The following is a 27,455-nucleotide window of genomic DNA, read 5'->3' as shown; positions in this document are numbered from 1 at the left end:
TGACCCCAACTTCATCCTCAAGCGAGCCTGATCAGCTGGAAGTAAATTCACCTCCCGTTACAACTAGAGAACAGGAGGAAAGGCAAAACAAGCTGCAGGCAGATCGCCAGCAAGAGGCACAAATTGAAGAAGAGCAAAGAAGGCAAAGGGAGCAAGAAGAGCAAAGAAGGCAAAGGGAGCAAGAAGAGCAAAGAAGGCAAAGGGAGCAAGAAGAACAGAGAAAAAGAGAGGAAGAAGAAAAAGAAAAGAAAGAACTGGAAGATAGGCAGAAAAAGGAATTGGAGGAACAGCAACGGAGAGTACAAGAGGAGCAACAGCGGGAGGCGTTCGAGGAACAACAGAGAATTGAGAAAGAAAAGGAACAGAGTAAGCAAATCTCTGTTGATACTGAATTGATTAAAGAATGGAACCAATTCGATTCCATTATAAGTGGTAAGGAAGCCTCCAAGGACTCAGATGTCTCAAAGACTCCCGATACTACTGTTTCTCCGGTTCTTGAAGGAACCAGCGGCCCACCCACAGTACAGAACGTTGAGGAAGTTACTCAGAATCCATCTGATCAAGTTGATCTTCAGGTAGAGGAAATTCCTCCTCTAGACATTTTCTACAGCCCTAAGCATAGAGCCGTTGTAAGACGCTCAAGGAAGAGGCGAAGGCTTGATCAACCTTCTGTTTCAAATGAGCAAACAATCACGGGCAATGTCGTCTGGAAGGGAGAATTAAGTCCCTCTGAAGATTTGACAAAGCTGTCGCAATTTGCGGGAGCTTATTCAGCGGCAACCATTGACAAAGCATCCGAAGTGAGTCTTCTTTTGAAGACTAAAGAGCATGAGGTATATGCATTGCAAGCAGAAGTGATAGAGGCAAAGAATAAGGCAACACAGGCAGAAGAACAATTGCTGGCTCAACAACAAGAGAATCATTTGTTAACCCAGCAAATTGAAAAACTGAGGATAGACCAAAGTGACAAAAGAGCACAAGAATTGTCAGAGGCATTATCCCAGTTGGAGGCATCGAATGAGCTGTTAATGAAATCTAAAGAGGATCAAATAGTTCAGCTCTCAGCACAGCTTGAAGGTATCAAAGGTGCCAAGAGTATTGATGATTTCAGAGCAGAGGCAACTCTGATAAACAGCGCATTGATATCTCAGACCAGACTTTTGTGCCAACAACTAGTTGAAGCTGAGACACTTTGTGACACATCTACAGCAATATGTGAACAAATCGAGAAAGCCAGGACTAACTTGGATCAGGCCGAAGATGAAATAATAGAGTATATTGAATGGCAAGATACTCCAGAAGGGCAAGCTGCTAATTTAGCCCGAATCTGTGTAACATACAAGAACATACTTTTCATGGAATGGGAAACACAGGTAATGAAGGCAGAGAGGGCAGCATCCAGATGCAAAACGATTGCCAAAAACATGATCAATCTAGTCAATGATACATTGTATCTGGCAAACATGATTTCACAATGTACACCTGGAAACATAACAACCGCAAACATGCTGGAGCATAGGAATTACCCTGAGCTTGAAACACAAAGGCGGTTAATTGCTGGAGTAAATACCTTGACTGCCGACGCATACTGGCTTTTCCTGATTAAACCACATTCTCAAAGGTCGGCCCTTAACTGCCTAACAGATGCTCTCCGATACCTGATTGCCGATTTCCAAGATGCCACATATGATGCACAGCTGACTTCACGCCTCAATACTCCACCAGAAGTAGAGCCAATGCTGGCGATATGTCAGCGAAAGAGTAAAGGCAAAGAGACAGCTGACTGAAGCATCGCCGCCGACTGCCGAATCACCCAAATGCAAAATGATATTTGTTGATGCCGATTTCTTAGTTTTCAGTTTTTAGATATTTAAATATTTAGATTAGCATAGTATTTATAGACCCTTTCATTGTTTTGGAAAGGGTCGTAAAATTTTGTAAAAGACTTAAAGGCTGAAGTTTGCACTATTGTGCTTCAGTCTATATTCTTTTTGAAACTCGACCACTGGTCCTTAATTTTACTTGGAATGCTGTTTAAAGTAAATTGTGCACTATTGTCGTTTGCTTGGAATGCTTTCTGGTTGGAAGGAAGGACCGCGACATAGCGATTAATATATTGGATTGATCAAACAGCTTGCATGGTACTATTATCTGTATCTGTTCTCTTTTCAGTTATATGAATTGCTGTGTTATTACTTTGCTATTGTTGAATACATGTATGTAATACAACAACAAGTCTGCATTTCATATCACTATTGAATGTTTTGTGATTTGTTATCTTTCACTCATGTATGTATCAATGATATAAATGACTGAGTGCAGTAATTCGCTATTATAGCTCTGCGTAACTACTTACGCAGAGCAATCTCAAATGATTAAACATCTATGCTTGTTGTTAGTGTCATCTATATGCCTGTCATTAAGCATAGGTTATCAAACGCTGCACTGTCTGAATTGATAAGTCCCGGGATTAGTTTATAGTTATTATATTTCTTTTATAGTTTAGTTATTTGTTTATTATCATTTCATATCTTAAATCATCCATCCATCCCGTTTACTTATAATCTTTGGGAAACTGGTCCCGTTATCCCCAGTCGGAGCCACTATTCCAAATGGAAAAGGAGCTGCACTAAGTTCCGGACCGGGTGGTTTCCCCGATGTTGTTGCAACGAATTTCGGGGCATCAACAGGTCCCCATTGCGTTGAGTTCCTCCATGAGATGAGGGAACTTCTGCTACACTTGGTCCCTGGTGAGCCACTTGCCCTGGTGAAGGAGTTGTCCTGCTTTGACAACTTGATACAGTTGGATATTCTGCTGGCGAGTGTGCTTGATCTGTGTGTCCATGATCCGATCAGTTGCAACTTGTTCCATGCAAGCTGGATTTAACTCTGTGGGTGTGAGTTGTTCTGCAATGTCGGACGTGTCTAGTAATGGTGGAAAGTATGGCCGAAGGCGGTCGACATTGAACACCGGGTGCAGGCCAAGGAATGGGGGAATGCTGAGATCAAATGCATTGTCTCCCATAGCTTTGGTAATGGTGTAAGGACCATGTCGAAGTGGTCTGAGTTTCTGATGGGTTCTGGTAAGGCGCTCCCTCTGCAGATGTAACCAAACTTTATCGCCCACCTGAAACTTGTGTGGTACCCCTCCAGGTAACGAGAAGTTGTTCCTGTGTTCTGTCATGACTGTATCCCTCTGTTTCTGCTGCTGTGTGGAGGAACCCTTCGCGGGGGTCATGGATGTAGCAACGATCTTCCCCTTACATTGGGAACGAACCAGACAGAAAATAAATTTCCTAGTCTGTGAGATGAGCTTGCTGCCTTTCTTAGCAGTGATCAAAGAGGTGGCGGTAGGTGGGGCTACCTCCGGTATCCTGTATAATGAATTATCCAAAGAAATGATGACAACGCGAGGCCTTGACTCATACACAGCATGTCGCCTCCACAAGTATGGCTGGCCTAATAGTACATCACAAACATCCAGAGGTGTAACATCACACGATACCTCGTCTGTGAAGGGCTTGATGCTGTAGGGAAGGCGGCACTGCTGGCGAACTTTGAGATCTCGTCCTTCGTGAAGCCAACCGATACTGTACGGCTGTGGGTGTGGTGTAGTTGGTAGGCCCAACCGCTTCACGACCTCTGCTGAAATGAGGTTCTTTTGGCTGCCACTGTCGACAATGAATTGCAGCGGCGAACCCTTCACCCACATCTGTGAGTGGAAAAGACGTTCCCCCTCTTCTGGATCTTCGGGCTCATTTTTCTGGATCTTGGCAGTAGCAACAGTGGCGCTGGGATCCGCATCAATAATCTGCTTCCCTTTGTCATTCCCCTTGTCGGGTTCTGACTCAGAGTCGGAACATGCATCTGATTCGGAAGCCTTCAACTCGGCCACCAGCGACTGCTTGGTCCGACACTCACTTGTGTTATGAGTGGGACTCTTGTGGAACTCACACCACTTTCCTGTGTCCTTCTTCGGCTTCGTGGTGTTGTTCTTTTCTTGTAACTTCGACGGGTTGTCTTGGGTCACCCCGCCTTAGCTTTGTCCTTTGGGCTTTGGATTTGCAGATCCAAAGTCTCGCTTCTTTTGTTTGAACTTTTGCTCGATTTTGACAGCGTATCGGTATGCTGTGCCGAGTGAGGAGATGTTCAAGAACTCCATCCCTTCCTGGATGTATCTGTGTAGGCAGCCGCGGTATTTGAGTACCAGATGCAGCTCAGAATCTTTGATACCCAACTGTGTGCGAAGGGTATGAAAAATGTTTGTGAACTCCGGCACATCTTGGTCTTGTTTCTGCCGCAGTGTGGTCCATTTGATGTATTTGTCCTCATAGCTTCCGATGGGGTAGTACTGCTCCTTGATGGCATCCCGGAAGTCATTCCAAGTGGGTGCGGTTGAAAATAGTGAGCCTGTACTTTCACCCTTCTGCTCGCAATAGGTTTCCCACCAGTCCTTGACGTGGGGGGCTGCTTTGAGAAGAGCGAAAACAATCTTCTCCCGACTTGAAAATTCGTGAACAGAAAAATACCCATCTAGCAGATTTAACCATTTATCTACGGCATCTGCGTCTATTTGACCCTCGAAGATGGGGATTTCAAAATTAACTTGTACCTTAAACGGTGTGGCGTTTCAAGAGTAGCTGTTGGAAGCCGATGCGTCGCCTCTGGGTAGCCGCTGAAGGATCTGCGCAAAGCTATCCATCATCGCGTTCCTTTGCCGCTCGAGCGCTTCTTCGAGCAAGATTTTGATAGGATCTCCTGCCCCCTCGTCTTTCTTCTCATCCGCCATGGGAGGACGTCGAGATTTGCGAGGATGGTCTTGCAAAGGTTCGACCAGTTCAAGCCCTAACTCCTTATATCCCGACCTCGTTGGGGACATGCAAAGAAAAACAGAGAAAAAGCAGACCGCTCTGATACCACTGATCCGGATTTACGCAGGAACACAATAGATTACAAAGATAACCATAAATAAAGAGATGCGATAACCATAAAAACAGAGATGCAATAGAAATAATAATATGCGATAACCATAAAAACAGAGATGCCGCGGAAATAATACTTCATTTCATTAATGGAGAATACTGAAATATGCTTACAAATAGAAATAACCCAGCTAGGGCGATGGTAGCTTATCTCTGAGAAGAGATGTGTCGGCTACATGCCTCTGAACTATTTTGAACTGTGTTACAATGAGGCTCGAGGGCCTATTTATTGTTGAGAAACAATGGAAAACCCTTCACATTCCAAAACCTAACCCTAGAAGATGAAACGCCAAATTGTGGGCCCCGTTTTTGGGTAAGTTGGTACATCAACTTCCCGGGGTCGCGAATTGGTCATACTATCTCCGTTTGACGTGCATGATAGCCCGTTGGAAAGATCTCTCCGAGGACTACGATGGAAAAGACGATTTTTATCAAAAAAATCGCTTGGCGGTGGATTTCCCAAAAAACGTCGTTTAGGGCCTCAAAACGGCTCCGGAAGTTTAGGACCCGAAAAAATGCTAAAAATAGTAAACTGTGCTATAATTAAGGAAACTGATAAAAACTGTAAGAAGCACTAGAGGGGATCCAAGTGGAATTAGCGGGTGGCCACAAATATCCACCTGGATCACTTTCCTACTTCACATGCAACAACTTATTCTATAATGAAATCATGTTTTCCTTCTTTTAGCAACACCTCAAAATGCATTCTCCAATTTTTTCTTTCAAGGTATCCATCATGACTATAATATGTCCTCCCTATCAACTTAGGAGATACCCTTTCTTTTATTCAGGTTCCCTCTTAAATTAGGGAGATCAACTACTTTCTATGACATTAGAGAATCTTTTATGGCTTCCATCCTTCTTATCAGAGTCATCTTGATTATCATTATTCATATAACTTCCTTCATCATGATTACCAAACAAGTCAAATTTTCTTATGAATATCTTCAACATCTTGAAGATCTTGCACAACTTAGATAGCAAGTACAACAATATCCATGGAAGCATGAAGTTAACCTCATTAGAATCATGCAATAATGGAAGCATTCGACTTTAGACCATAGTTAGACACATACTTTTATACTTCAACTTCTTTCCCGGGTTTTTGTTACAAACCCCAAATCACATTAATAACTCAATCAAGATATCAATCTTATTATATCTAGGGCTTTAATATCACTTTCAAAGATATGACAAGTTGTTCTATAAAATATTGCAAACCCTAGAAACAATAAGTACAATTTGACAATGCGTCTAACAATCTTATAATGTGTTAGATTTCTACTAGGATTTAATGCAAACCCTAAACTACATATATGAGACACAGAGCCTCAATCAATCACAACATAATCTTAGGTTTCAACAATATAATCAAACTTTTGTAAGTCCTAAATTTCATCATTACATTTGAAACAATAACATCATATCCTAGAATATCAATCTTCGATTAAGGCTCACTCACAAACCTAGAACTATGTTCATCAACAATATTCATATCTAGGATGGAACAAATATCAAACAGACCCAAGAAAAAATTAAGGTTAGACATATAACAAACTTGATCATACTAAGATTTTGATAAGACAAACAAACATACACCTATGGTTTCATTCCTGGAGCTCACTGTAGATAATATAAGGGTTTTTCTCATAAACCCTAATTTACCAAAACTTGGAAGGTATAGGATTTCAGACATCACCATCCAACCCCAAAAATGTTATGGTTTCCATAACCATACCAAAACCCCAAACATGACTTCATCAAAACTTCAAACATCAAAAAATAACATTTTCTTAGACTTCACCAATAACCCCAAGTAGGCTAGGGTTTCTCACATTATCATTGACATACCCTTAAGGTAGGGTTTTAGAGAGAACCTTTTTAGGGTTCTATAAGAATGATCAAAGATATGAGGAGGGTAGATTTATCTACAGATTAATCACCCGATCAAGAATCTTTATGATTAAAGAAAGCTAGACACAATAATGTTAGTGATGTAGAATAGATTACCAAAAATAATGAATATACTTTTATCATGAAGAGAGAAAAAATTATAGTCTAAGGCATACCTTTGTTTATTAACAAACCTTGTAATTGTTAGGGGTGTGTTATATTCTTTCCACGACTAGTCGCACCCACGGGGGCCCCCCTGCATAGGGTATGGGGGCAGAGGCCCACGATTTTTTTTTTGGAGCCTATATTAGGTGAGTGGACCTACCTATGGTTTTGTGCATGGGTTTTGCAAATGGTTTTGGGCATGATGGTTTTCTGCCCATGGTATTTTGTAGATCCAGTCAAGGTAACTACAATTATGTTCTAATCTAGGGTTAATGGATTGAGGTTTATGAATGATTCGACATGTATATATATGTATTGTAACATTGAAAGGAACTTAATGAGAAATCAATCTGGTAGTCCAGGTTTTGGGATTTGGGGGGAAATCTCTGTGTATTTGTTTTATATTCTCATCATTGTTTATTTTCTATTTTTAGAATTCATTTGCAGGTAATTTGTGTACAAGGTTAAAACCTACAATAATTCCAATGTTTTGTCTTGTGAGGTATTATTCATAATCCTTGAGGAGATCATAAGGATTTCCTAAACAAAGAAAAATACAAAAGAAATGTAATTAGCATCTAGTACAAACATACCTAGACAAGGAAGAGAAACCAAATATGAAAAGGTAATACAAGGAGTAAGATACTTATATTTGGAAAATGGTGAGGGATTTAATCCAATCTCGAGGGATACCTATAACTTTATAAAAACAATTCAAAAACGTTGTTCCAAATAATGTTAAACCTATAAAGTCTATAAATCAAATTACAAATGAAAAAAAATTAAAACTTGGAGCAAAAGACTTAGTAGTGTAAGTCCCTTATTTCAGATTCTTCAGTTTTGTTCTTCTTTGGAGATCCATCTTCGAAAAAATTTGCTTGATCCCTATTTATCTTCTTATTCTTAGGATTGTTAGGACTATCACTTTTATAGTGCATCGCTCAACCGACCGTGGTGGTTACTGAGGGCTTTATTAGCCTTGTAGGAGGCACTAGTTCCCCCTTCCTTTCCATTTCGTCACCGTAAGATCTTCTTTCCTGGAGTGGAAAACAATTGCAAACTGAGGGACTACAGAACAGGGAGGGTTTCGCGGCTACTACTTCTGAAGAATTGGGGTTTGGCCATATTGAGCTGAACGTTTCCCATCGAACCGTAAACACCTTACCCAAAAGGACTAAGCACTTTTAGGACACCTATGTGCATTATGCCCAAGAAATAATGTGCAGCCTTTGGGATTTTTCGAGGGCTTTGTGAACAATGAGATGGAAAGGGAAGAACCCAGGGATTTGGACTGGAAGACAACTCAATGAGATCAGGAAGTTGCCACACAACTATCCAAGATTCGAAGGCGAAGGAGGTCAAGCATTCAAAGCTCTCCAAGACAAGGGAAAGGGGTCAGATGTTAGTGTTTGGAGAAGGCATTGGCATGGACAAAGCTGCCCTAACAGAAAGCACAGTCTTAGTGGGATATGTTTGTGGAAGGAACTACTCGTCGGGCCGCCTGAAACGCTGGACTATGGAAGTCTGGGGGAATGTCCTGGAGCAGCTCCCCGCGGTTTTGGCAATGTCAAGGGGATGGTTTGTGCTAATTTTCTCTAAGACAGATGATGTGAATTGGGTATTGACCCGATACTGGCATCTAGAGATGACTCCCATGCTTCTCAAGTGATGGACAACACTCTTCGACCTGGAGAAGGAGAGCATTGGCGCAGGGTCGATATGGGTTCAGTTGCCAAGCCTCCCATTGCAATTCTGGTCGAAGGACATTTTTAGAATCATCGGGGATGACCTTGGTACTTACCTAGACCATGACAGATCATACATGGACACTGGAATTTTAGCAATGGCCCACATCCTTGTTTACCTGGACACTAGAGATGGTCTGGTGGAAAGCTATCAATTTCAGTTGGGAACCACTATCCATTGGTAGGAATTGGACTATGAGGGCATTCCATTTAGATGCAGAAGATGCCACGAAGTTGGTCACCCCTACAAGTCTTGCCCTCTGGTCATAGGGTTAAGGCCAAACTCCCTGAGAAATTTCGCCGCGGCTAATACTCAGATGGATATGGGAATGGCGGAGATCACGACCCTTCAATATAGACTGCCAAAAGGACTGGACGGGCAGCCTTCAGCTCCTTCAGCTCCTCCAGAGTCGGCAAACTGGAACTCAGAGGCTCCGATCACCAGGGCTTGCTCCAGAGAAGGCATGGGTTTCACGGGTACCACCTCTCCCTCTCACCCTCATATTTCGACTGATTGTATAATTTATGTTTCTGATTCTTTGCATGCAAATTCGAACATAGTTTCCTCCCTGCCCAAGACGAGCCAAGCCTGTTGCCTGGTGGTCTCCGCACCCAACCCCATCCTAAACACTCCTTGCTCTACCAGCCAAATTATCCAGCCCCAGGTGCCCCCTAGGGATTCGACTTCTGGATCCTCCCACCATTACAACCTGCGTTCCATCCCTCCCTCCCTCCATGCCTTCGGATTGGAGGAGGACCCAATCCCACCTCTCCCCCCTAAAGCACCTCGAGGAAGGCAATCCCGCATCTCCAAAGCTATCAAAAGAGCCAGCCTTGAGGTGGCCTCTGGTATTCAAACTCCCATAGATCAAGTCCTTAGAGCAAAGGGGAACCCTGCTATAGTGGACCCATGAAAGGCCTATCCTTCAATTGTAGGGGTTTAGCCAGCCCTGATAAAAAATTGGCGTTGAAAAGATTGTGTCTGGCTGAAAGATTGGACTTCCTAATGCTTCAAGAAACTCTAGGAGATGGCCCCTCAGTTCTCCAAACCCTAAAACCCTTTTTGCCCGACTGGGAGTTTTTCTTTTTGGATGCGAGAGGGTGCTCGGGAGGAATCACTCTGGGCTTCAACAAATCCTCTGTCAGAATCACTAATGTCTGGGGAGGGCAGGGCTTCCTAGGAGTAGACATTATTTCAAACTCACCCAACATCACTATGAGGATCTTCAATATATACGGACCCTGCCATCACAGAGAGCCTTTCTGGGAAAGCCTGTTACAGGCGGACTTTATGCAGTCTGAGAACCTAATCATTGGGGGAGATCTAAACTTCTCCCTGGGGCTAGCAGAATCTTGGGGGCACAGGGCTCAATCTGATGTCCTAACAGGATTTTTTGAGAAAATGTTGGATGAAAATGACCTCATAAGCATAGATTCTGGCAAAATGCCTACTTGGAGGAATAAAAAAACATGGGAGAATGCCCTAGCTCGTCATTTAGACAGATTCCTCATCAAGTTGCCCCTTCTAAATCGTCTTTCCCAAATCAGGCATTGGGTTGGTTCCGAGGGTTGTTCTGACCACTCCTCGATTTTCCTGGAAATTGAAGATGTAGCTAGGAAGCCAGGCTCCCCCTTCAAATTCAATGCTGCATGGCTCGGCAAGGAAGGTTTCCAGGATTTGGTTAAAGAAAATTGGACCCACTACAGCAGGGAAGCTGGGCTATCTCCAGCTTCAGTCATTTCAAACAACCTCAATTGTCTTAAAGGAAAAACAATAGCTTGGGTCAAGGCAAGGAAACAAAAATATGAGGAGAAGCTGGTCAAGATTGAGGTGGAACTTGCTCAACTTGAATCATTGGGGCTGACCAGTTATGCTTCTCTTCAAACTAAGGACCAACTCATTAACCTAGAGAAAGAAAAGATTAAACTCCTGAGAAGAGCTGAAGAGACTTGGCGCCTAAAGAGTAGAGCTATTTGGCTAAAATCTGGAGATGAAAACACAAAGTTCTTTCAACAATATGCTAGAGGCAGGAGAGGTGTCAACACAATTTGGGCACTAAAGGACCAGCATGGGAGAGAGGCCAACACCTTCGCACAACTTGCGGACTTGGGGGTTCGACATTTCTTGAACATCTACAAGAGCCCAAGAGGTGCAAACATAGTGGAAATCCTTTGGGTGGTAGAGGCGGTCCCTCGATTTGTTGAGGAAGAAGAAAGGGAGATGCTAAATTTTCCCATCACTCTGGAGGAATTGGAGGCAACCCTAAAAATTCTTGGTAAAGATAAGAGTCCTGGGCCGGATGGCTGGCCCATCAAATTTTACATCACCTTCCTTGAGCTTATCGGTCAGGACCTCCTTCTGGCCATCGAAGATTGCAGAACTTCGGGAAAAATGTCGGAAGCCTTCAACTCCACCTTCATTGCCCTCATTCCCAAGGTGGACAAGCCTCAATCTTTTGATGACTTCAGACCCATCTCCCTCTGCAATTGCATTTACAAGATTACCTCCAAGATAATTTCCCTCCGCATAAAGCCAATCCTCTCCAGGATGATCTCAAAGGAACAATTTTCCTTCCTCAGACACCGCCATATCCAGGAGGCCATAGGCACCGCCCAGGAAATGCTCCACTCCATCAAAACCTTATAAAAAAAAGCGGCCATCCTCAAGATCGACTTATCTAAGGCTTTTGACAGAGTTAATTGGACTTATCTTCAGCTCATGCTCACACACATTGGGTTCCCTCACCAATTCATCAAGTGGATGGGGAGTTGTTTCACTTCTGTTTCCTTCAGCGTCCTAATCAACGGGGAAACTTCCAACTTCTTCCATGCCGAAAGAAGACTCAGACAAGGCTGCCCTCTCTCTCCAATGCTATTTCTTCTGATTATGGAAGGGCTTAGTAGACTCATAAAATTAGCAAGAATAAATGGCACACTGGGAGGCATGGAAATCAATGAAAGGACCATTATTTCTCACCTTCTTTTTGTTGATGATGTTCTAATTTTTCTAAATGGATCCTTTAGGGATACCTCTAGTTTCAAGTCAATTTTATCTCCTTTTTGTAAAGCTACAGGAATGGAGCTGAATTTTGACAAATCAACAATCATTTTCAGCTCCTGTCTCCCAAATGAACAAAGATTTGCCTCCCAACACTTCGGGTTCGTAAGACAGGACCTGGAGGATGGTATGAAGTACCTGTGTTTCAGACTTAAGCCAAATGGGTACTGCATTGCAGATTGGAAATGGATGCTTGCAAAAATTGAAGCTCGAATAAACATCTGGCAGCAAAAGTGGCTCTCTAGTACAGATAGACTCACCCTCATCGAATCAGTCCTTGAGGCTATTCTAGTCTATTGGATGTCCCTCACCTAGATCCCAAAAGGCATTCATCACAGAATCAAGTAGATCTGTTGCAGATTCCTTTGGTGGGGCCAAACAGCAGGTAAAAATTTCGCTTGGGTCAAGTGGGAGAGGATAGAAAAACCCAAGAAATGGGGAGGTTGGGGTCTTAAGGAACCCCAGGACTTTGCAAAGGCCCTAGGAGAAAAATTGGGTTGGCAAATCATTACCTCGAGTAGCCTCTGGAAGGATGTGATTTACAATAAGTACATTTATCCACAAACAATTTCAGATTGGATTCGTAGCCCCTGCCACAGCCACATGGGGGTCTCAAACATCTAGAAGGCCATCACACACTCCATTGATATCATTAAACAGGGCCTAGCTTGGAAGGTGGGGGATGGATCCCAAATTAGAATTGGGGCTGATGCCTAGGAAGGAAGTGGAAATGCCCACATTTTGCCACGTGAAATGAGGTAGGAACTCATGGATGCTGGTTTCTCACATCTAGCACACATCAAGGTGGAGGGGCAGACTGAGAGGTCAATTATGCAATGGCGGGTTTTTGAGCACCTGGGCATAAGCGACAGATGGAGCAGGGAGTGGTTGAGGTTCGTTGGGGCGCTGGAGGAGGCAAACATCAAGATCAATGCAAAAGAATATTCGCTGATATGGGCCAAGGTCCCTATTGGCATATACTCTCCAAAGGTTGGGTTCACAGCCATCATGGAATCTCGGGCAATTGACACTATTCATTGGTGGTGGCATTCCATTTGGAAGCTGAAAGCCCCTCATAAAGCATGACTACTCTTTTGGTCTATCCTTTCAAATAAAATTCCTACAAACCAAAACCTGAAAAATCGAAATTTTCATGGCCCTTCTAGATGCAGCCTATGCAAAGCCGCAATCGAGGACACCGATCACCTCTTCCTCCACTGCTCTGTTTCGGCTGATATCTGGAAAGTTATTACCACAACACTCACTGTTCCTCTTTGTTGGACATGCCACAATGTAAACAAGGCCTGGCAGACTTGGTGGTCTAGCACGCCCAGCTAGAAATTAAAAAACTTACCTCTCATAATTTGCTGGGACATTTGGATTGTTCGGAACCATAGAATATTTTAGGACAAGGACATATTGGGAGCGGCTATCTGCAATCACATTCTAGCCACTTACAACTCAATCCCTAAGGATATGATACAACGTCCCCCTCAGGTAATAATCCTAGAAGTAATAGATAGAGGTCGGCCTTGGGCATACTTCAATGGCTTGGCCCAACTGGAGGGTTACGGGGGAGGGGCATTTCTACACCTAAACGAGTCTATGAATTTCAAAATAAAAGTGGGCTTAGGGACAGGCACAAACAAATTCGCGGAACTAAACAATCTTAGACACCTCCTCCTCTTTGCCAAAGAAAAACACTACCACAACCTTCAAATTTTTGGAGACTCTCAGCTCATCATTAACTGGATAAATGGGATCTATAACTGTCACTTGCACACACTCAGAGACTTGGTGGAGGAAGCAATTGAATTAAAATCTTAGTTTGAGTCTTTTGTCTGCTCTCATATCTACAAGGAAAGGAATGAAGTTGCTGATCTTCTTTCCAAAGAGATCGCGCAACTGACCAGAGGACAGTGGGTGATTCAGGAGTATAGGGATGGAGACCTTTTCCATAGGCCTTTCATCGAAGAGGCGGTTCACTTACAGGACTGATCAACATGATCATCCTAGTTTTTTGCTTTCTGTTTATTTCTGCTTTACAGACTTTAACATTGCAAATACAGACCTGTTTTTTGACCCTTCTAGTTTAATGAAGGAAGATATGTAAATATAATGCTCATAATATTTGGACTGACTTCTTGCTGATAGTAGTGAAAGCATTGCACTAATGCTGGCATACAACATGTAATTTTCTTAAATTTCTTAATGAAAATTATGCTTTTTCCTTGGAAAAAATCACTTTTATAGTGACCCATTTTGTGACACTAGTAGCATTCTATCTTGGATAGGTCTACCTTCCTTCTTGGCCCTTTAGATTTCTTGAAGTTTCCTTTCTTGTGATGAGTGGAGTAGGCATTTGAAACTTTCTCTTCTTCATTCTCTTTGTTGGTTACTAATGAAATTCTCATATCTTCTTGACTACATGCATTCCATAATTCCTCAAATGAAGGAGTCTCTTTCCAACTATTGATCCCTAAAGCAAAGGCACTCAAAGAGGGTGGAAATCCCAATAATGCAACAATCACTAGCCCTTTTTTAGGTACTAGCTCATCTATCCTTGAAGATCACCTCTAATTCTAGCTATCCTTACAAAGAAGGAAGACACAATGTCATAATATTTTGTTTTCGTGGTCCTTAGTTCATTTTTAAGACTTGCAACTTGACCAATATTCTTGATGGTGAACAATTTTGATAAGGATTCATACATTTCTTGAGTGGAGTCTATGTTGGAAATTTATGGGATAAGATTATCCTTTATACCATATACCATTAAGATCATAGTCAATATCTCTAGCTCTTTAAACTTTGATTTATTTGCATCACTAGATCCTTTATACCATATACCATTAAGATCATAGTCAATATCTCTAGCTCTTTAAACTTTGCTTTATCTGCATCACTTTTCCTTTGACTAGATCCAAGACTTTATTCTTTTCAAGGATGTGGTCTATCCTTTTCTTCCATGCACTGTAATTTGATGCTCCTTCTAATTTGTTCTCTCCCTTTATTGTTTTATACATTGTGCTTGGAGATAGTAACCTTGTTTCCTTATATCATCCCCTTTGATGACCCTTATTTAATATTCTTGAGTCTCCTTATTCTCCTTTCAATAGATCTCCAAGCTACCTTTTTCCTTCTTGTTCAACTTAGCTCTGATACCATGTTAGAAAATCAGAAAGGCAATTTTTTTTTCTTTACTGTGATAATTACTTGTGATTTTTCTTATATTCCTATTAAGTTTCTTGTGTTCTTCTTTTATCTTAGTTCATCAAGCAATTACCAAACCATAGGACGAAGATCAAAGACACTAGATGTAGGCAGGCAACCAGGGAAAAACCCCACTCTCAGGGAAAACCCAGTAAAAAACTCTTCCTTCAATAGTTTCATAAGATAATCCAAGACTCCTTGACCTATACACAGACTTCCACCAATCAACAAGTCATCCCTTTCCTTATTCTGCAGATGATAACCTTTTAGCAATATCTTCGAGTTAGAATAACAACAAAAACTACACTTCGATGCAATAGAAACTTTGATCTAGTAGGAACAAAAATTAACAACAACAACTGAACTTCGACCTAGGTGCAACACTTCGACTTTGAAGTAGTAATTCAGCCTTGAAGTAGCATTTCGAACTTGAAGCAACACTTTGATCCTAAAGTAGTATTTCGATCTTGCTGCAGTAGCCCAGAAAATCCACACATGGGAGAGATAGATGCCCTAAAAACTTTGGTCCTGCAATTCTCCTTCCTGTACTGCAATTTAGTACCATGTTGCAACTTCTTCTTGGATATAGAAGTTGTGTGAGAGTGTGTGTCTCAAATGAATCGAATTGCACTGTATATATACCCTTTTCTGGAGTTGGAATTACCTTCTTGCAGGTCGACTTGAACAAGTAAGGGACGACATGGTGTGGAGGTGAAAAATTACATATTTGACTCAAAAATAATTCTTTTGACATGATTCAAAAACCCAAGAAGTGTCTTATTGAATGTAAAATGACTCTAATGACTCAATGTAAATCCTAGAAGTCCTCAATGGGGACTTTGACCTAAAAAGATGATGACCCATGCATAAAACCCATGCTTTAATAAGTCATAATAATACTAATAATAAATTTTTCTTTTTCATTCTTTTGATAAATACATTTCATTATGACTCAAATACAATTATGAAAACCAAGCCTAGTTACATTCTTCAATAGACACTTGGCGCAGATATGCAATGCAACTTGGCAAGAAACGAGATGCCAATTGGCATAGATCTAGAGAGTGCTTCGCTAGACCAGTGTGATGCTTTGCTCACATTTGCACTGCCACTTGATGTACATTAAGATAGTATGCCTAAGGTAACTGTGTAAACCCCCTATATACTTCAACAACGTGTCTTGTGATTGAAATTCTACACCTAACATTAGAGACCTTTTTTTTTCTGAATTCCTGGGTATAATCTTACACTTTTTGACCTTTAAGTTGTCTAAAGCTATGCCAATTCATGATGGATTTCTGCATATAAGCTAGAAGGTAGAATTATCTTTTAATTGCAACAATGAAATCAGACCAAGAAATTGAGATCTTACCATGCTTTTTTATCTCCTCTTGTGTATTTGATTCCCACCATACTAGTGCTGCACCCTCCATTCTCAAGGAAGCTAACTGAATCTTTATGTCATCCTCTTGAAGGTTTTGAATTATACAATAGACCTCCAACAGACGAATCCAATTATCAAGATTCTCTACATTCACTTCACCATTATACACAGGCAACTCAAATTTAACATTAAGTTTTAATAAGGTTGATTTACCAGTTCCTTTTGAGGTATGTTGATGAGTATGAGTAAGGGTTGTGTTAGTGGAAAGGGTGAAGATGCCTGTGAATAAGAAGATGATGAATATGTTGGAGAGGGTGGAGGTTTACTGGTTTACCTCCATTTCCATTACCTCCATTTCTATTACGTCCTCCAGAAGAGCCTTCTCCTTTGGGAGGTTTGGAGCTTTCACCCACAACCTGGTATTCCTCTCTTCATAGAGGACCTTTACCATCTCTGTCATATCAAATAAAGCATTCCTGAAGACCTTCTCATCTTCTGTCATGTTTGTAGGTTCTCCTTCATGAGACATGCTCACTAGAGTCTCAACTGCAACTTGAGGAAGAACTGGTGTTGGATATTGTGGTAACCTTTCCCTCCTTCCCCTTGACCCAACTCCAGGGCTTTCAACCAACTTCTATTATCCTCTTTTGAGTTTTAACCTTGTAAGCATGAAATACACTTGCAAATAGTTAAATCCTTCTTGCACAAAGAAAATGTGGGCTTTGATACCAAAAATGTTCTGATTAGGAATATTAGTTTCGTTGTGCTAAGATCCTCCTTAGATTATAAACAAATGCTATTCATTTGATTAAGGATTCATGAGTTTATTGCAAGTGAAAATGAGTTTTTATGTTAATTTTAAGAGAAATTTTAACATAATAAGAAACTGAATAGCAACATATAAATGTACAAAACATCACCAACAACACATCATAATAGGAACATGATGAAGAAGTTCACCCTTCCTGGGCTACATCTCCTTGGTCTAGTTTCCAATGGCTTGGGCCTCTCTATTATGCTCAAAATGTGTAAAAAGATGTGTTTACAATGCTCAAATGCTTTTGTAACCTGCTCCAATGAGTGCATAATGTCCAAAAATGACTACCTAGTCTCTTTCTGCCCCCAATTTGGTCGAAAAGTAGAGAATTTATGGCCTCTCCTAGTTTCTCCACTATTCGCTCCACAAATTGCACAAAATCCGGCATCGAACCCTCATTTTCACCCAGATTTCTGCTAATGGGCCACCAAATCCGTCGAAATCTAGGAGGATTTGTCTAATGGTTAATTTGGCTGCCGAGGCCTAAAAATCAGGAGAAAGGTCATACAAGGGCCATGCGCCCAGGGGCTAGCCCCCAACGCCGACCCCCTTCCTTTGACGGTCGATTAAACGTTGGCGGTTAGGCATAAATGCTAGCGGCTAACGAGAGTGGTGTTCACATGTTCGCATGGGCAGTTAAGTCCACCCCAACCTCCACACTATGCGACCTTACTCTTTAAATAAAACGTGCGATCTTAATGGTTAAGACCCACATATATGGTGCAATGGTGAAAGCTTTCTATTGGTGTTGGGAGCTCGCAAGTTCGACCCCCACTGCCTCTGCCTGGACTATAGCAACATTTTTGGTGGGTTCGCGGGCTACCATTTAGTGGCCTCCTAGGATGCCACATGGCAGCCTTCGGCTGGGCCATGTGTAAGCTCGTGGTTGGTCATCATTAAAAACAATAAAAACCACTAAAATCCGACGAGTCAGAATGTACCACTTGGCACTATTTCATTAGCCAAGGATCCCTTTAACCAAGTCAACATCCACATCACCTACCCAGTCAACAGTACGGATTGCTGACTCGGCTGTCCTTTCTTTTAAAATTCACCTGTTTGGGAAAGTGAACAAAACTCGTTTATGGAGTCATACGGAGTCCGTTTCGTGCAAAATGACTTGCACTGAATTTAGGATGACGAGAAATACGCGGTCGTCCAGGTTCCAGACCAATCCGATAACTTTGAAATTTGAGCTATTTTTTTGAGCACTTGATCATTCCTCCCCACTGAAAGCCTTTTGGACCCGAAAAGATCACTTTTATTTGTCCAATAGGTGAGGGTACAATTCCCTCACCTTTCCAATATCTATCCATTCATCGCTGTCTTGGAACTTGTGATATACATGATGTTTGTTGTCCCTTGCTTTGTACTTTTATTTTCTCTTTTCAAGCCGATCTTGCACTGTTTGATGTACCATTTGGAGTCACTCAATGAACTCTTTGGCTTTTTCCATGTTACCATCAATAGAAACATCCATATTACCAAGATGATACAATACATAATGATGCAAATGGTAAACAAATTCCACCACTTGATTCCTTTGACTCAAGCTTGAATGTACATATTGAAAGTATGTATTTTTCTAAGCATAACTTTCATGCAAAACAAAATGATGCTTGAGGAAATTAGTTATAAAAACTATAGTCCTAGAAATTACAACAACAAACTTGTCGCTTATACCTTTCTTATACCTTTTGACCAAGTGGAATAGTAGAAGAAAACCCATCCAATGAAAGTGCCTTTGTCATTGCAACTTACACTGCACCATTGAAAATTTCTGAATGAAATGAAATGGGCTTACCGTATTGCATAAAGACTGCGCCCATGGCATAGTCACATACATTAACCTGAAACTCAAATGACTTTTTCAAGTTTATAAGAACAAGTATAAACGCTGAAATGATCTTTTGTTTCGAAGCATAAAATGCCTATTGTTGTTTGCCTCCCCACTGGAAGAACCTTTCCACAACTACCAAAGAATGCAAATGAGCTACAATAGAAGAAAAATTAACAAAATATTTCCTCCAATATTGGGCTTCTCCCTAAAAACCACTTATCCAAATGACTATCTTGAGCATTGACCAATCCATAAGGGCGTCAATCTTGGGGAGGTCTAAATTCAACTTACCTTCTCCAATATCACTACCCAAGTACATCAAATAAGTTTTATCCAACATATATTTTGACATATTTAATAAAAAATGTTCTTGACATATGACATCAAGTATTTCTTTCTCACAAATGACAAGTTCATAATTAAATTTCCTGAAAATGAAAATGTCTTCCAAGTAGTCTATCATGTCTAGAAATAGCTTTAATACATCTTTCTTCATATGCATGAAAGTAGTAGGAGCATGGTAAAGAAAAAAAAGCATAACAATCCTTTCAAAAAAACCTTGCTTGATTTTGAATTTCGCCTTCCTTATGTCTCCTTCAAGAACTCTACTTTGATGAAAACCACTTCTTGAATCTCATTCAATGAAATGCTCTCCATTCTTCTTGGTACCAAAACAATAGGTGCACCACATGGTGAAGGAGATGGTCAGATGATCCTTTTTTTCAACAACCCTTGGATTTTCTTTGTTATTTATGCACATTCCCTTCTTGACATTTGATGTAGCATATCAATATTAGAAAGAAGATATTCTTGCTGCAATGGTATTTCATGTTGGATTCTCCTCTTGGAAGGAAATCCCTTTGCTTTCTGAAACACCTCATCATTATTGTTAACAACATCAACCAAATCAGTTTTCAATTTTGAATTAAAACCATAAAACACTTCATAATCAACATCAACATTGGGTTTCATCATAAGAAGCACTAATTTCTTGCTTGAATTCACTAGTCTTTGCATTTGCCATGCATTAACTAATGAAAGGTTTAGTTTCTTGCGATGAGCTCTCACAATATACTCCACTCCATCCTTGAACAAGTGGTACTTGTTTTCATGACGATAGAAGATTTCTTTTCTATCATAGAGGTAAGGACCACCCAAAAAAATTCCTGATATATCAAGCGGTACGACATCTAATTCAACTTCGTCAATGAAGTGTGCTGTGATTGCAAACCGGAGAATACATTTTATTGTAACGTGTAAGTTTGTGTCCTTGCATATCCAACCCAATGGATATTCCTTGGGATGTAAAATGGCTTCAAGATTAAGTTTCTTGACTAAATCATCAGATATCAGGTTGGCTTGAGACCCACTATAAAAATGTGTGTCGATTTTTGTATGTTTTGAGATTACCCTTACATGAAATAATTCAATCCTTGTTTCTTCATTTGGAGTACTAGTGTGAAAATTTGATATACTAGTGGTAGCAATGAATTATTTTCCTTTTATACCCATGGCTGTAATTTTAGTCTTATCACCCAAATCATATCCCAAATCCTCTTGAATGATGAAAATTGTCTTTTCTTTTCCTTTGCTGTTGAATTTCTTTGGTTTCATCTCAGGATGAAGCTTCCAACAATTAGCTTCATTGTGACCCTCTTTGGAACAATGTTTACATATTGTTTTCTTTCATTCCTTTTTAATGGATGCATTTTTCTTTCCCTTGAAACCATTTTCTTTCTCTACCCTTAAATAGCTTTTTACTACCCTCTTCTAGAGTGATTTTCCCTCCTGGTTCAAGATGAGTGGCTTGCACACACACAACATCTAAATTATTGGGATTAAAAATTAAGATAGTATGCCTAAGTTAATTGTGTAAACACCCTATGTACTTCAACAACGTGTCTTGTGATTGAAAATCTACACCTAACATTAGAGACCTTTCTCTGAATTCTTGGGTGAAATATTGCACATTTTGACCTTTAAGTTGTCTGAAGCTATGCCAATTCATGATGGCTTTCTGCATATAAGCTAGAAGGTAGAATTGTCTTTTAATTGCAACAATGAAATCAGACCAAGAAATTGAGATCTTACCATGCTTTTTTATCTCCTCTTGTGTATTTGATTCGTACCATACTAGTGCTGCACCCTCCATTCTCAAGGAAGCTAACTAAATATTTATGTCATCCTCTTGAAGGTTTTGAATTATACAATAGACCTCCAATAGATGAATCCAATTATCAATATTCTCTGCATTCACTTCACCATTATACACAGGCAACTCAAATTTAACATTAAGTTTTAATAAAGGTGATTTACTAGTTCCTTTTGAGGTATGTTGATAAGTACCAATGGCTTGGGCTTATCTATTATGCTCAAAATGTGTAAAAGAATGTGTTTCCAATGCTCAAATGCTTATGTAACCTGATCCAATGAGTCTAGAATTTCCAAAAATGGCTACCTAGCCTCTTTCTGCCCCCAATTTTGTAAAAAATTAGAGAAGTTATGAACTCTCCTAGTTTCTCCACTATTCATTCTACAAATTGCCCAAAATCCAGCACTGAACACTCATTCTCACCCAAATTTCTGCTAATGGGCCATCAAATGCGCTGAAATCCAAGCGGATTTGTCGGACGGTTAATTTTTCTGCCGAGGCCTAGAAAGGTCATATGAGGGCCATGCGCCCAGGGGCTAGCCCCCGACATTGGCCCCTTTCCTTCGACTGTGTATTAAATGTTGACGGTTAGGCATAAATGATGGTGGCTAACGAGAGTGGTGTTCACATGGGTGGTTAAGTCCGCCCCAACCTCCATACTATGTGGCCTTACTCTTTAAATTACATGTACGATCTTAATGGTTAAGACCCATGTGTATGGTGCAATGGTGAAGGCTTTGTATTGGTGTTGGGAGGTCGCGGGTTCGACCCCCGTTACATTCGCTCGGACTATAGGAACATTTTTGGTGGCCTCTTGATGGGCCATGTTTCAACTCATGGTTGGCCGTCATTCCAACCAATAAAAACCACTAAAATACAACTAGTCAAAATGTGCCACTTGGCACGATTTCATTAGCTGAGGATCCCTTTGACCAAGTCAACGTCCACATCACCTACCTAGTTAGCACCAATTAAGTAGTACAAACTACTGAATGGGTGATCAGGTGCTCAAAATTATGCTTAAAAATCAAAGTGTCAAAATTTGGTTAAACTTAGCTTCAAATTGAAGAGCTCGTCATTTTGAATCCAACAATGTGAATGATACTCAAATTTGAACTCGTATGCAGAAGTTAGAGCAAGTCAAAGTTCAAGTTTGACTTGTCCACATGGTAGGATTGGATGACGTGGAAAATCCCTTCAGCGAATGAGGAGGCGCCAAGTGGCAGGTCACCATTGGCCCCCGGATATCACAAATCACAAAATACAAGTGGAAAGGTGTTACAAAATTGACCCTGAGCAAAGAAGGGATGCGATGCGATAAATCACAATCGCAGATTAGCAAGGGGATGATAGTTTTAGTAATCAACTCGGGGTCACAATGCGATGGATCACAGATCGCAAACGAAACTTGTAGGAAAAACAAAGAACCACAACAGGTTATCCGCCGATTGCAAAATGCGAAAGGGATCCTGGGTGTGATTGTATTATAGGCTTTGATTAATACCCCAGTAAAAACTGATAGCTTGTAGGATTGAATGTAAAAATACACAAGAGGTATTTGTAATAATAATTTATTATATATAAAAATTATACAAGTGATGATTGTTACAATGAGAACCCACACATATATACCTAAGAAGGTGTCCTTTCGTGACTAGGCATGTCTTTTAGACATGCCTTTTCACTTAACTTAATGACTATTTAACCTAATCAATATTTGATTATTTACTATTTACATTTATTTTACTTGTTATGAATTATATTCATAACATAGCCCCTTTCTTCAGAAGCTTTGTCCTCAAAGCTTTAATGTTGTCGATTTTCTTCACTTAGTGTCTGTCACTCGATGCATATAATGTGGCAAGCGTCTCGTCATGTAGAATCTGTAATATTCCCCTGTTTTTTTCTTCAAAATATTTTTTTTTTCAAATATATATATATATATATATATATATATATATATATATATATATTTCAATTTATTTATTATTATATATATATTTTTAATTTTATTATTATTATTATTATTGTTTTAAATAATATTGTTTTGTTTTGTTTTGTTTTTTTTTTTATAATTATATATATATATATATATATATATATATATATATATATATATATATATATATATATATATATTATGAATTCATTAATATTAATGTTATGAGATGTTATGTTGAACGTGACGAATGGAGAGGTCACGCCTTTTGATTCGTGGCTCTGGAGATGAGGACGTACTATTCAACGAAGCAGACAAAGGAATCAACGGTGTAGACAGGCCGGTCAGACATCGTGTTTAATTTTGTTTTGTTTGGCAGTGGATGGCCCGATGGTTAGGGTTGGATAGATGTAGCAGGGTTTTTTTTGAACAATGCAGACATTGGTGAATAAGTCGGGCTGTTGACAGCGAAGAGAATCGTGGGTATGGTTTCCTGAAGAGTTGGTGGCATGATTTTCATTCTGGTCCTGATCTGAACGAGGCAATGGCACAAAGATGGACGTTACCTCTATGATGGTGAAACCCATAATGCCTATGGTTAAGTGGTTTCCATCCGCCTCTGTAGCCACCTTTAAACAATAGAAACAACCTCCGAAAAATATGGTTCCAGGACCCATATGATCTGCCTCTTAAAATACCACTAAATGGTCCGAAAACAGCCCCACCACCGTCCAGGTCTTGTTAGTGGAATCATATATTTCCACTATTTCCTATAAATGAATAGCAGAGAATGGTACCACCAACACTTTGTACTCTTTTTCTCCTTCTTCAATGATGCCTATGATCCCTATTGAAAAAATTTCCATGTTTTCTGTTGGACTCATGATTGGGTGAGATCGTGAATTACACAACATGCAAGCAGAAGCTATGCTATCAGCTATCCATTTTGTAGGTTCAACATCCAAAATATCCATTGCAATACTAAAATTTGTATCTGAAAGGGTTTCAGCCATCTCTTTCCAAGTATGCTCTAAAGTACCTCTTGCCATAAGACAATTTGGAACAGAAGGTTTGGCTCCTGCAAAAGAACTACCAAACTTTATGGGAATCACTGTCAACATCTCACTCACAATAGTCCATATAGTCACTTCCTAATATTCATGTTTCCATCCAAATCCTTCCTCAGGAAAATACCCCCCCAGCGACACACAAACCTCTGTTCCATTCTTCATGATCACTTGTTGACATGGAGGAATAGAGACATGTATGCAGGGGCCAATTTCCTGTTCTCTCTCTCCCAAATTTTTTGTACTTCAATTACATCTAGCTCTACACCTCCGCCACCAGAAAATTCCTGAAGTTTTTTTGTTCTCTGATATGAAAAACCCCTATCTGGACATACAACATTACCTGGCGGAGGAAGAACTGGTGGAATGAAAGAATAAATAGCTTTTAGCAACACAACATTATTGAGAAACCAGTCATGATGGGAGACAACCAATCCCTCATAGGGTGCATTTTTAGGCCCTGTGGCATGCTTTGTGTTCAATAAGATTAATTTTGAATGTGTTGGCAACATCAACATTCTAGTGACAACTCTGACTTTTCCCTCCCCCATCTGATCATACTGAAATCTGTCTTCCTCACTTTCCAAAAATTCTTCAATGATTTCATTTAATTTTTGTCGATCTTGTGTTGTGCAAGAAAACAACAATTGTTCCACATATGAAGCTTTAGCGACAAAAGCCACCTCCCCTGGTGACAAGCCAATCATGTGAGAAAAGCCAAATGTACCACTTTTAATAGGTGAAACAGATCCAAGAGAATCTGCTTGTGGTGGAAAACCTGATGTATGAACATACTGCGTAGAAAACACATTCAACAAGTTGTCCAACCATTTTTGTCGAAACCCTTGAGCTGATCTACTACAAGACGTAGATAGGCTAGAGTACCCTCTCTATAAATCAACTTGGGGACATTGTATGAGATAGGTATTTAAATTCCAGCATAGTGTATTTCTTCCAGTTCACAAAAAGGAGGCAGTAAAAGAGACTTTGGAATTTGTGCAAAATGTAAGAATTTGCGGCCTTCATTTCTTTCAAATAGATTCGGATGATTGCATACCTTTCTCAGTTGCATAAAAATGTTGACGAGGTTACAAACATTGTTCTTGCTAGGACGAGCTTGAATGCTATCAAATAATTCAGCCATGGAGATCTTATTCTTGATGGCTCGATAAAATGCTTTTTGATGAAAGCTTAAAATGTAACTCACTGTAACTTCCTTTTTGTTGAGATATTGTTCATCTTCATGTTTCTCAAGATAGTCCTCATCCACATCATCTTCATTTGGATCATCATCTTGATCGACATCATTTTCATCTAGATCATCATCCTGATTTATATCATTCTCATTCACATCAAGATCAACTTCATCTAGATTTTCAACATTATAATCTTCTTGATCTATATCATTTTCATATTCATCATTATCAACATTTTGATCGAATTCTTCTTCTTTTTCTTCTTCTACATTTTCCTCTCGACATGCTTTAACTTCTACATATGATTTTTCAAAACGCTGAAATGCTTCTTGAATTTTACTAAACTGTTCAACGCATTTAGGACGTGAAAGTAATGAAACATTGTGTGGCAAACAACGTTCAAAGACCCACATGATTATATTGTGTGCCATGGATCTGGTACCACTGAAGCATAAAAACTGATAGCTTGTAAGATTGAATGTAAAAATACACGAGGTATTTGTAAGAATAATTTATTATGTTTAAAACTTGTACAAGTGATGATTTTTACAATGAGGGCCTGCATATATATACCTAAGAAGGTGTCCTTTTGTGACTAGACATGTCTTTTAGACATGCCTTTTCACTTAACTTAATGACGTTTCAACCTAATCAATATTTGATTATTTACTATTTACATTTTGTTTACTTGTTATGAATTATATTCATGACATCCACCAATATTGCAATCACACATCGCCCACTATGTTTACAAACCTTAAGCCCGCCAGATTTCGCTGATTGCAATTCATTCGACACAATATGGCTCGCCGCGCAACGAAATTTTTTCCCAGTTAGCGGGTTTTAGGCTAACTTTGATGGTTGGTGGCTGGAAAAGGGGAATTTGTTGAGAAAATTGTGGGAGAACTGGGAGAGGTCATAATTTCTTCAGTTCTTATCCAAATTAGGTGCAAAAAGAGTCATTGCTAGCATTTTTGGCTATTCTGAACTCATGGAGACAGGTTTCAAAGGAATTTGAGCATTGTAAACACACTTTTGTTGTAATTTTGAGCATAATAGAGAGGCCCAAGCATTGGAATCTGGACCAAGGAGACATAGCCCAGGAGGGGTGAACTCCTCATCAAATCTCTGTGTTGTGTGTTATATTTTGGTTTTCTTTGTTGTTATTTTGCTGCTATTCAACATATGTTTTATGTTAAATTGTTTATAACATTTACATAAGAAACTCTCATGGGAATCAATTAATTAAGCAAAAATGGTGAATCCTTAAGCACTTGATAAGCAAATGATAAGAATCTTGGGTTTTATTCTGAATGGGGAATTAGCACAACATTACTAATCTGCTCCATTTCAGATCAAGTTGGTATCGGAGCACTGGTTTTTTCTTACTAGTTTTGCTTGTGCAAAGAAGGAATATTGTTTTCTAGTTTTGTGTCATGCTAACAAGGTTAAAACTCAAAAGAGGTGAAGGAAAGCTAGTTGGAAGCCTTGAAGTTGGGTTAAGGGGAAGAAGAGAAAGGTTGCCACAATCTCCAACACCAGTTCAGCCTCAAGTTGCAGTTGAGACTCCAGAGATCATGTCTTATGAAGGAGAACCTACAAACATCAAGACAGAAGATGAGAAGACCTTTATAAAGGCTTTCTTTGATATGACAGAGATGGTGAAGGTCCTTTATGAAGAGAGGAATGATAAATTGCAAGGATAAAGTTCCAAACCTCCCAAAGGAGAAGGTTCTTCAGGAGAAGGTAATGGTAATGGAGACAAACCTCCACCCTCTCCACCATCTTCTTCATCTTATTCTTCACAAGCATCTTCACATTCTTACACTAATACAACCATTACTCATACTCATCATCATTCTTCAAAAGGAACTGATAAATCATGTTTTCTAAAACTTGATGTTAAATTTGATTTGCCAATGTATAATGGTGAAGTGAATTCAGAGAAGCTTGATAGTTGGATTTGTCAGTTGGAGGTGTATTGTAGAATTCAGAACCTTCAAG

The sequence above is a fragment of the Pinus tabuliformis genome, chromosome 2_2 (genome assembly GCF_031772625.1).
Source record: "Pinus tabuliformis cultivar Carrire ecotype Pingquan chromosome 2_2, CPIR1, whole genome shotgun sequence".
Classification (NCBI taxonomy): domain Eukaryota; kingdom Viridiplantae; phylum Streptophyta; class Pinopsida; order Pinales; family Pinaceae; genus Pinus; species Pinus tabuliformis.
Note: the sequence above shows the minus strand (reverse complement) of the source record.